Consider the following 11,630-nt stretch of genomic DNA (forward strand, 5'->3'; position numbering starts at 1 on the left):
GATAGGCCCAACAAACATCAACAACCTGAGATATGCAGAGGACACTACTCTAATGGCAGAAAGCAAAGAAGAACTGAAGAACCTCTTGAAGAGGGTGAAGGAGGAGAGTGAAAAATCCAGCTTAAAACTAAACATTAAAGACACTAAGATCATGGCATCCAGCCCCATTACTTCATGGCAAATAGAAGGAGAAAAGGTGGAAGTAGTGACAGATTTCCTCTTCTTGGGCTCTAAAATCACTGTGGAAGGTGACTGCAGCCATGAAATCAGAAAATGATTGCTTCTTGGCAGGAAAGCTATGACAAACCTAGACAATGTGTTGAAAGCAGACATTACTCTGCTGACAAAGGTCTGTATAGTCAAGGCTATGATCTTCCCAGTGGTCACGTACGGTTGTGACAACTGGACCATAAAGAAGGCAGAGCACCGAAGAATTGATGCCTTTGAACTGTGGTGCTGGAGAAGACTCCTGAGAGTCCCTTGGACAGCAAGATCAAACCAGTCAATCTTAAAGGAAATCAACCCTGAATACTCATTGGGAAGGACTGATACTAAAGGTGAAGCTCCAATATTTTGGTCACCTGATGTGAACAGCTGACTAATTAGACAAGTCCCTGATGCTGGGAAAGACTGAGGGCAGAAGGAGAAGAGGGCATCAGAGGATGAGATGGCTGGATGGCGTCACCAATGCAACAGACATGATTGTCTAAAAAACACAATCCAAAAGTAAATTGTTTGTTTTTTAAATATATTTATTTTTTAATTGAATGATAATTGCTCTACAGAATTTTGTTGTTTTCTGTCAGCAAAATTGAGGGAAAGAGATTCAAGAGGGAGGGGACATATGTATACCTATGGCTGATTCTTACTGATGTTTCACGGAAAACAACAAAATTCTGTAAAGCAAAAGTGAATCCTAACATCATCAAAAGTAGAACAACCAGATATTATATGCCTCCTATAAAATAATACAGTAATGTGTAGCATCACCTTTGCAGTATTCTTGTCAAAATCATCATTGTCATTACCACCACCAAGAAACTAACCAAGCCTCTAGATTTAACTTCCCTGGTGGCTCAGCTGGTAAAGAACATGCCTGCCAATGCAGGAGACACAAAAGATGCAGGTTCAATCCGGGGTTGGGACGATCCCCTGGAGAAGGAAATGGCAACCCACTCTAGTATTCTTGACTGGGAAATCCCAGGGACAGAGAAGCCCAGTGGGCTACAGTCCATAGCGTCTAAAAGAGACAGACATGACTGAGCACACACCCATACACGTGCATATATATATATATATATGATCTTAGTTCCCTGACTAGGGGTTGAACCTGTGTCCCCTGTACTGGAAGGCAGATTTTTAATCACTGGACCCCCAGGGAAGTCTCCCACATAAATCTTTAAGTAAAGAGGTGCCTGGGTTTTATTTGCAAGAAGTTACTCTGATAGCCTGGACCCTGCCCCTGTGACCCCCAGGCCTTCTCACAGTTGTGGTCCTCACCCACCTGCAGACTCTGCCCTGACCCACATTCAGGAGCCATTCTGGTTTTAAGTGGGAGGCCCCTAAGGAGGCCTTGTGCATAGGCTCAGACTTAAGCCAACCTTGCTGGCTACTTCTCACCAGCCATCTACTCAAGTGACCTTCCCCAGCTTTATGAGATGACCACTGCTCCAATTTGATGGAGAAAAGAGGTGAGAACTCTTTCAACCCCTCTGCTCCCACCAGTGACCACATCTTCATCTCCTATAAACAATCACAGATCATCATCACAGAGGGGGTGTCCTCCTGCGGTCCGAGGTTAATTCTTCCCTCTTGGGACACATTCCTTCCCACTTCCTCAGTGACCTCACTCCATCGTTTAACCCCCTTCTCCTGCACTGCCACGTTCTCCTCTCCACAGACCCTCTCTCTTTAGTATCTAAAAACAGGCTGAGGTCCCCTGTGTCTTTGGGGGAACCTCTCTCCACTTAGCGACCTCAAACCACTTCCCCATCTCTGTCTTACTTCACAATCAAGTTACTTGAAAGAGCTGTTTACACTTGTTGAATCCACTTCCGCATCTCCTACTTAGTCTCACGGGTCTGTCTTCTGTCCCCACCTTCCCACACAGATGTGTCCCTGCCGTGACCACCAATAATCTCCTGGTCATTACATCAAAGGAGCCTGCTACTGACCACTCCCTCCCTCTGGAATCTTTCCTTTCTTTGGTGTCTGGGCCTCATTGTCTCCTAATTGGACTTCCCCGATGGCTCAGCAGGTAAAGAATCTGCCTGCAATGCAGGAGACACAGGAGACTCAGGAGACTCGGGTTCAATCCTGGGGTTGGGAAGATCCCCGGAAGAGAAAAATGGCAACCCACTCCAGTATACTTACCCGAAAAATCCCATGGACAGAGGAGACTGTCAGGCTACAGTCCAAAGGATCGCAGAGAGTCAGACATGAGTTAGCGACCACCCATGCATGCACGTCTCCTAATTTCTTCTTTGCACTGCAGCTTTCTCTCAGGGCTCTGCACGGTGTCTCTCCCTTTGTTTAACATGCTGTCTGTAGGCTGCTCCCCAAGACACCACCTCTTCTCCCAAACTCCCTATACCGTCTCTTTCACATCCGCAACTTCAAATTAAAAAAAAAAAAAAAAAAATATATATATATATATATATATATATTTAATTTGCTGCACCAGGCCTTAGTTGCGGCACGAGGCCCCCTGCATCGGGAGTGAGGCGTTTTAGCCACTGTACCACCAGGGAAATCCCTGCAACTTCACACTTTGACAGGCCCCAGTCTCTGTGGCCTCGTCCTGTTGCCTGTGCTCCCTAGTTTCAACTACCAACTCCATGGCTCAACCAGTATGTCCCACTAGAACCTCAAGGAGAGGTTCACAAGAGGACGAAGTCTTGACCTTGAATCTCTGCCTTTCGATCCATGCCCACCGTCACCTCCCCAGTTGTGTTGCTTGGACCATCGTGCTAGCTCCTTGACCAATCACCTTCCTCTGATTTATCTTTCACAGCATCACTAAAGTCAGGTGATACTGTCATAGTACGATCCCTGGTCATTCTATGCCTACTCTATGCCTACCTTACAAAACTTTACCAGGTCCTCAATGCTTCCTCGAAAAAGGTGAGACTACCTCAGGATGGCAGACTTCCTTGGTGGCTCAGATGGTAAAGAATCTGCCTATCCCTGGGTGAGGAAGATCCCCTGGAGAAGGGAAGGGCAACCCACTCCAGTATGCTTGCCTGAAGAATTCCACGGACAGAGGAGCCTGGCGGGTTGCAGTCCATGGGATCGCAATGAGTCATACACGACTGAGGGACTAACACTTTCACTTTTCAGCATGGCATCCAAAGTCCTTCATGATCTTCCCCATCCACACTTCTGGCTCATCAGTTCAGTTCAGTTCAGTCGCTCAGTCATGTCCAACTCTTTGCGACCCCATGGACTGCAGCACACCAGGCTTCCCTGTCCATCATCAACTTCCAGAGCCTACTCAAACTCACGTCCATCGCGTTGGTGATGCCATTCAACCATCTCATCCTCTGTCGTCCCCTTCTCCTCCTGTCTTCAATCTTTCCCAGCATCAGGGTCTTTTCCAATGAGTCGGTTCTTCGCATCAGGTGGCCCAAGTGTTAGAGTTTCAGCTTCAGCATCAGTCCTGGCTCATCATCCAAGCTCAACATCCTCCCTCATTCCTCTGGTCCAGGGGCTGAGCCTTCAGATATCTACAAGGAGAGGAGTGGAGGTGGGTGTTCTGGTTACCTCTTGTGGAGAAAACCATTCCAAATTTTTTTTTTTTTCAAAATTTTATGACTTAAAATGACAACTGCAGGACTTCCCTGGTGGCACAGTGGCTAAGACTCCATGCTCCCAATGCAGGCAGCCCAGGTTTGATCCCTGGTGAGGGAACTAGATGCCACATGCTGCAACTAAGACCCAGCACAGCCAAATAAATATATGTTAAAATGACAACTGCTTTATTATCTCTCATTATTTTACGGTTTTGAGACAGTGTCCCAAGAGAAAGCACTCAAGAGGCTAGGCCCGTGACTGGTGCAGGGTTATTTCCACAGCATTCTGTTAGTTAAGCAGCCCTGATCCCAGGGGAGGGAAAATTAATGCCTCCTTTTGATGCAGAGAGTTACAAAGAATTTTCAGCCATCTTTAAGCCACCACAAAGACTAGGGGGTCACACACCTCGCTGATGCAGGCCAGGTAATTTCTAATAGGGATGGAAGAATTGTGGCTGCCCTAGCCCTTTGTCACCTGGAGGGGCCAGGGTAGCCAAACCTTCTGTTAGAAATATGGATTTTTAAGTGAAAGCTGCAGATCTCTCAGTATTGGCAACCAATTCAAAAATTTCTAAAAATATTACATGAGCAAAACTAAATATATCTTTGGTTTGGATGTGGTTTTTTCTGGCCAACAATATTTTTGGACTCTATTCTCTGCCCTCAGCACAGGCTTGAAATCTCTTACTCCTTGTTTGCTACCAAATTCTTCTGTACCCTACTTATCTTTTAAGACTCAGGTCAAAATTTCCTTCTCTGTGGGAACTATAGTCAATGTCTTGTAATAACCTATGATGGAAAATAATCTGAAAAATAATGTATGTGTGTATGCATAATTGAATCACTTTGCTATGCAATGGAAACATTGTAAGTCAACTATACTTCAGTAAAATATGCATATTTAAAAAACAAAAAGAAATTTCCTTCTCTGTGAAGCCGTCCCTCACACTCCCCGCCCCCATACAGCCATTCCCCAGATGATCTCTTCTCTGTGTCAGTGGCCCCTGGTGCGTCCCTCTATCTCGTTAATTAGTACTTTAGATAGTAATTATTTTAGGTCCAGCTTCTCCATCAGACTGCTGGGCACAGGGCCCAACACGTGATGGGCATTCAATAAACATAAACCCTTCTTTCTTTGCCAACACTGGTAATCAACCACCACCTCTTGTCCACGCCACTGTCACCAATTTCCTTTCTGACTGATTCATCCTCTGTCCCGACTGTCATTACAGGAAGTCCTCTACGTATGAACCTTCAAGTTGCAAACTTTCAAAGATGCGAACACGAGGTTACATGTCCAATCACGTAAGTCAGTTCACATGAAGTGGCAGCTTGCCCTCTGTCTCCTATTGCTGACGATCCTTCAGCTCTACCATCTCCCACCTCCTTCCCCTCCTCCAGTCAGTAACTCTTCCTGCCTCAATGCCACCCCCTGGATGCCAGCTGCTGTACTGTCCTCCTGTACTTTTCAAGGTACTGTAGTAGAAAATTAGACATGTTTTACTTTTTGTGTTTGTATTTTATGCTTTGTGTGGAAAATATTATAAACCTAATACTGTACAGTACTCTGTTGTTGTTCATCGTCAGTTGACTCTTTGTGATCCCATGGACTGTAGCTCTCCAGGCTCCTCTGTTCATGGGAGTTCCCAGGCAAGAATACTGGAGTGGGTTGCCATTTCCTTCTCCAAGGGATCTTCCTGGACCTGCATCTCTTGCGCTGGCAGGCAGATGCTTTACCACTGAGCCACCAGGGAAGCCCATAGCTGATTGTATTAGTTGAATTACCTAGGTTAACTTTGTGGTATTTATGAACAAAACTGGACAAAACGCTCTTGGAATGGAATTCATTCATATGTAGGGGACTTACTGTACTCTAGTTCAAACCCTTTTCACTTCTGCCCAGAATGATTCCAAGAGTCTCTAACAAGTCTCCCCAACTCCATCTCCTCTGTTGCCCCCAAACCCTGCCCCTCACCCAGACTCCTCCCTAATGCACAGATCTGACCATGTCAATCCCTTACTCGAACTTTTTTTTTTTTTTTCTTACTCGAACATTTTAAGATTGCTCCTTTATTCTTCTGTATAAAATTCAAACTTCACGGACTGGGTTAATGGATGGAGATTTAGTGCCTGTTCAGCCCAACTGGTTCAGGGGTGGAAGCAGGGCCATTTAAGGTCTGCCTTGGCTCTTTCTCTGGTTGCCATTTCTGTTACTATGTGGGGCAAGCCTTCCTGCGAATGAAGCCAACAGGCAGAAACCATGTGGAAATGAGAAGTGTGGGAGAGAGAGACAGAGAGAGATACAGAGGGAGAGAGAGAATGACTTTGTTGAGCCCCCTCAATCTCGTTGTGCCTTATGTACATCCCAGGCTTTCCCAGTTCTGAGAGTCAAGGTGAGATCAACAGCCCGCTAGTTAACACTTGGGGGCCTGGTTTGACTGGTCTGAAAAGCAGAATTGATCCGCACATAAAACAAGGACATTCATCAAAGAAGTATCACACTGTATATTCCAAGTATTCCAACCATGCTGCATTCTCAGGGAACCACACCCACCACTGATCCACTTCCATTTTGGAATTGGCAAACCAAGCTCACCACATATGACCTATAGGGAGAATTTTATCCCAAAGCCTGGTCAGTCCCAGGTAGGATCTCTCCACGTGATACAAGTCCTTCCTATAGCTTACCTTGGGAGCTCTGCAATTGCATCTTGGGACATTAATACTTAGAAGGGATCTTTGTCCAGCTGCTCCTTTTTATGGGTAAAGAAATCAAGATCCAGAGATCACCATTAATTTAGATAGTGTCTGAACAAAATCCTTGGTATGGATTTCCACAGTACAACGTTACCAAGTTTGAGAGAAGATCCTTGTCTCTTTTTCACACCCTTTTTGTGTGTCGCAGCTTAAGACACAAAACAAATAGTCATTCGGTCTTTAGACATTTTCAAAGACCCATAAGGTATCCTGCTTCCTTTCTTATGGTAAAGAAAACCAAATAGGGAAAGAAAAGGGGCTGTACTAGCTAGTGAGTAAAAATTTTTTTCACTTCATATATGGCTATTTGTGAACTCATTTTCTTTCATCCATGTCCAGATTTTGCTCTCATATTTATACCACATCAGAACATCTAATTGAAACTATAAGCAAAAAATCTGTCTTTATTATCTGGTTTTTTGGGTTATAAGTTACAGAAACCACCTTAAATCAATGTAAGCAAAAAAAAAAAAAGGGGGGGGAATTTAGGGGTTCACACCACTGATTAAATGATGCTATCAAGATTATCAGGATTAAAAAAAAGATCAAGCAAAGATGACCACCAGATCTCCAGGTTTAAAACCTACCAGATGAGCAACCCCAGAAAAAGAAGAGATTCTCTTTCCCAGCAAACGTCATGAACAGATTCTCATTGGACCAACTTGGGTCACTTGCCCATCTTTGCACCAATCTCTGTGGCCAGAGGGATGGAATAGACGGAGTGGCCAAGCTTCTGTCAAGTGCCCACTCTTCAGGCCAGGATGGTGGAGTCAATCAGGGCCAAACCACTGGGATTGAAAATACAGGCTTAGACCAATCATTTAAAATAGAATGGGAGGATTTCCCTGGTGGTTTGGTGTTAAGAACCCTCCTTGCTATGCAAGATCCCCAGTTGGGGAACTAAGATTCCACATGCTAGACAACTAAGTAATTGTCTTAGTCAACTTAGTAGACAACTAAGCCTACTGCAACGAAAAATCAACAACAGATTCCCACATGGCATAACAAAGATCAAGATCCCACATGATGTAATGAAGATCCTGCATGATGTAACCAAGATCTTGCATGATGTAAAGATCTTACCTGATGTAATAAAGATCTTGCATGATGTAATGAAAATCTTGCATGATGTTATTAAAGATTTTGCATGATGTAATGAAAATCTTGCATGATGTATTAAAGATTTTGCATGATGTAATAAAGAACTTGCATGATGTAGTGAAGATCTTACATGTTGTAGCTAAGACTCAACACAAACAAATAAATGAATAAATATTTTAAAAAATAAAATAGAAACGAATATTGGAAGGCAAATATCATGACCGCTACAGTTTCCCAAGTAAAATCAGGGCAGAAGAAAGACTAGTGTTCAGCAGGCAAACATACAGACTAAACAGCAATGATATAGCTACTGTCACCAAATCACCTTTGTTTCTGATGATATAGGAGCCATATGGTAAGTAAATATTAGGGTAATAAGATTTTGAATGGTAGTTACCAAGGTTTTTATGTTCTTCTCTGCGTTGCTGAAAAGCATGAGCCATTTTCCATGGCTAGAAGGCAGGATATATACTAATCCCAGTATTTTAAAGCTGGAAAGAACCATTTTATTTGAAGAAACTGAGGACCTAAGAGTGAAATAGTCTCTGGAATCACCCAATAAGGTAGTGACAGAGTCTAGTATCCAGGCTGGTGATTTTTCTCACTATATTCCAGCTGTTTCTGATGGTACAGGAGATACCTATTGTTTCTGCCTGACTGTTGTCTATCCTCTCTGCTCTATAATAGGAACTAGAATTTCCTTAGTGATTTCCTTAGGAAGTCTGTAGTGATGGTATGATTGTTGCCTAACAACCTCCATTTCACTCCAAATGACTAGCCTAACTCAATCAGGGAAATGCTATTCCCGTGCCAGTAACTGGTTCAAAGATGGAGATTTGCCATAAACTGGCCAATGAGACCAGAAGAAGTCATTAGTGAGTGTGTTGTGTAAAGATGTCCTTGCTCATAAAAAAAAAAGATACACCTGTGATCACTTCCTTCCAAAACTTCTGATGATTATCTGTTTTATTATAGCCACCCTACCAGATGCAAATGGAATCTCATTGTTCTTTTCATTTGGATTTCCCTGATGATGAATGATTTATCTTTCCACGTGCTCATTGGCCATTTATATATTTTCCTTGGAGGAATTTCTTTTCAGATCTTATATCTACTTTCAGTTGAGTTGTATTTTTAATACTGAGTTGTAGGCGTTCTTTACATATTTTGGATATGATTCTTATGTAAGATGTATGATCTGCAAATATTTTATTTTGTGAGTTGTTTTTCATTTTCTTGGTGGTAGTTTTTGTCTTTCTAGGACTTTCTCCATTCCATCTACATTATCTAATTTATTGGCATATAATTGTTCATAGTTTTCCTTTATAATCCTTTTTATTTATGTAGTTAGTAGTCATGTCCCCAAGGTATTTCATAAGAAATTGGAAATTTCTTAATTGAATGGAAGCTGACATAAATCAACAAAAATAGCTTTTGGAAAGCCAGGTACTATGTTTTAAATCTCTTTCATTTTGCTGATAAGAAAAGTTACCTATTAAAAAAACAAACAAACCAAAATCCAGAAGTTAACTAATCAGGTTAAGCAAAAACTTAACCTGTGGCCTGCCCAGAAAAGGCAAATCCAGAGAGACAAAAATTGGATTAGTGGTTGCCAGGAACAGGGAGTCTCAGCAGAAGATAGGGAGTGGCTGCTAATGAGTTTGGGTTTTTTTCTTTTAGATTAAAACATTCTGGTATTAGATAAGTGATGACTGATGCACAAATTTGTGACTATGCTAAGGACCAAAACCACTGAACTGTATACTTAGGTAAACTTTATATAATATATATTTTAATAATAATAATAATATATATTTCAATATGCTGTTTTTTAAAAAAAGATTGTATGTGACCATACTCTAATTGTCCTAATTTTAAGGTATTAAACACCATATTTTTCTACCATTCAATGAAAAGAGATAAGGGCTTTCTTGATATCAACTTATTACCCATCTAAAATATAAATCTTTTTTTGGGAATTCCCTGGAAGTCCAGTGGTTAGGACTCTGCACTTTCACAGCCAAGGGCCTGGGTTTGATCCCTGGTTGGGGAACTAAGATTCCACAAGCCACGCAGCATGGCCAATAAATAAATAAAATAAAGGTTTCTAAACCAGAATTATTAAATATATTTTAAAAATTATGAGAAATTATCAATCAGTATAGGAGTTCAATATTTCATTAATTTTAACTCCATCACTCCAGGTGAACCTGATTTGCAATGAAGATTGTGAGATTTCCCAAAGTTTCTCTTTTGTTCCTTCAAACCGTAACAGCTGGTACAGCTTTTAATTTTTGAGAAAAGTGAAAGAAAGTGAAGTCCCTCAGTTGTGTCCAACTCCTTGTGACCCTGTGGACTATAGCCTACCAGGCTCCTCCATCCATGGGATTCAGGCAAGAATACTGGAGTGGGTTGCCATTTCCTTCTCCAGGGGATCTTCCTGACCCAGGGATCGAACCCAGGTCTACATTGCAGGCAGACTCTTTACCCTCTGAGCCACCAGGGAGAGAATTTTTTTTTTTTTTTTTGAGATCGTCACTACAATTTTCTTTTCTTTTCTTTTTCTTTTTTACTTGAAATTTGACAGAATTTTTATTTCACAGTACCCTAATATTGATAAGTGAACAGGCTGTTGAAAATGATGCTCTGAAGTTCTGACATGATACTTAACAGCTGTAAGTTGCTAGGTTACAAGCAAGGTGTACACAGATGGAAATGAACAAGTAATATAAAAAGTTTAGGTAGATAGGAGATTCATATTTCTCCACTGACATATTTACAGCTGGATATAAATAAAAGACCTGCTTGCACACCAAACCCAGGTCCTTTCGGTGGTTCAGTCAAAGAGGTAAGACCTCCAGCTGGCTCACAGGAGAAGCGTCCACTCCTTGGCCCAGGTTTGGGGATTTTGCCAGCCTTGAGTTCATCAATAATTTCTTCAATATCTGTAGGTGTCAGATCCTCATAGTAGTTGTCATTCATTTGAACCACTGGTGCATTTACACAGGCCCCTAAACATTCCACTTCTATAAGAGTGAAAAGTTTGTCAGGTGTAGTCTCTCCAACCTTTATTCCAAGTTTTTTCTGAATGGCTTCCAGTATGCTGGCTGAGTTTCGGAGCATGCAAGGCGTAGTAGTGCAGACTTGAATGTGATACTTTCCAACAGGCTTTCGATTATACATTGTATAAAAAGTTGCTACTTCATACACTCTCATTGGAGGTACTTTTAAAATTTCTGCAACCTTGTTCATAGGAGAGATGGGCAGCCATCCATTCTGTCTCTGGGCTAAAAATCCAGAACTGGAAGCACAGCTGCTGCTTTATGCCCTTCCGGGTAGTTTTTCACAATGGCCTCTATCCTCTATATCCTATATATATATATAGATATATATCTATATCCTCTATAGTTTTCTGGTGTGAAATCAAATGGAGTTTCTGGGTTATTCTCAGGAGTATCTCTGTGCACAAATAAGGATCCTCCAGCTCCATTCTGAACAGCTGTCTTATGCAGATTTCTTATATGTTTTCCCCACTGGGCGGCGAGGCCCGCTGTGCGGGCCCGTAGCGCCGCGGAGAGGAACATGGCTGGCCAAACTGCGGGGCTCCGGGCCACACCGGCACGGTCCCGAGCGGTCGGCACGCACGGCGTGCGCGCACCGGAGTCCAGCCCGCGCCCAGGGCAGCGGGGGCGCGCGGGTCACTACAATTTTCTCTCTTCCCTCTGCAGAAGTAAAAAACACCAGCTTAAATTAAAACAACAAAGACTACATATGACAGTTTCCAGACCTAAACATATCTTGGAACTTTGTTAATACAACTATTAATACTACATAACAATATTTTGTATTGGCCTTGTCAACATTCCTCAAACTGGTTTTTTCTTGAAGTGTCTATTTCAAAGTCTCAACTAAGAAAACAGAGTATGTTCCCTGAGTCTGGACTCAACCCTCTGATGACTTGGATGTGGGCTAACATCAGTT

The 11,630-nt window shown here is 42.4% G+C and overlaps 1 pseudogene across 1 annotated transcript; it reads right to left on the bottom strand.

The window, feature by feature from the left end:
- Window positions 1–10,214: 10,214 nt before the first annotated feature.
- LOC122702081 lies at window positions 10,215–11,312 on the bottom strand (annotated as a pseudogene). The gene has a single exon (XR_006343177.1). The product of XR_006343177.1 is annotated as an NADH dehydrogenase [ubiquinone] flavoprotein 2, mitochondrial-like (transcript).
- Between the last annotated feature and the right edge of the window lie 318 nt (window positions 11,313–11,630).

This window comes from Cervus elaphus, chromosome 10 (genome assembly GCF_910594005.1).
Source record: "Cervus elaphus chromosome 10, mCerEla1.1, whole genome shotgun sequence".
NCBI lineage: Eukaryota > Metazoa > Chordata > Mammalia > Artiodactyla > Cervidae > Cervus > Cervus elaphus.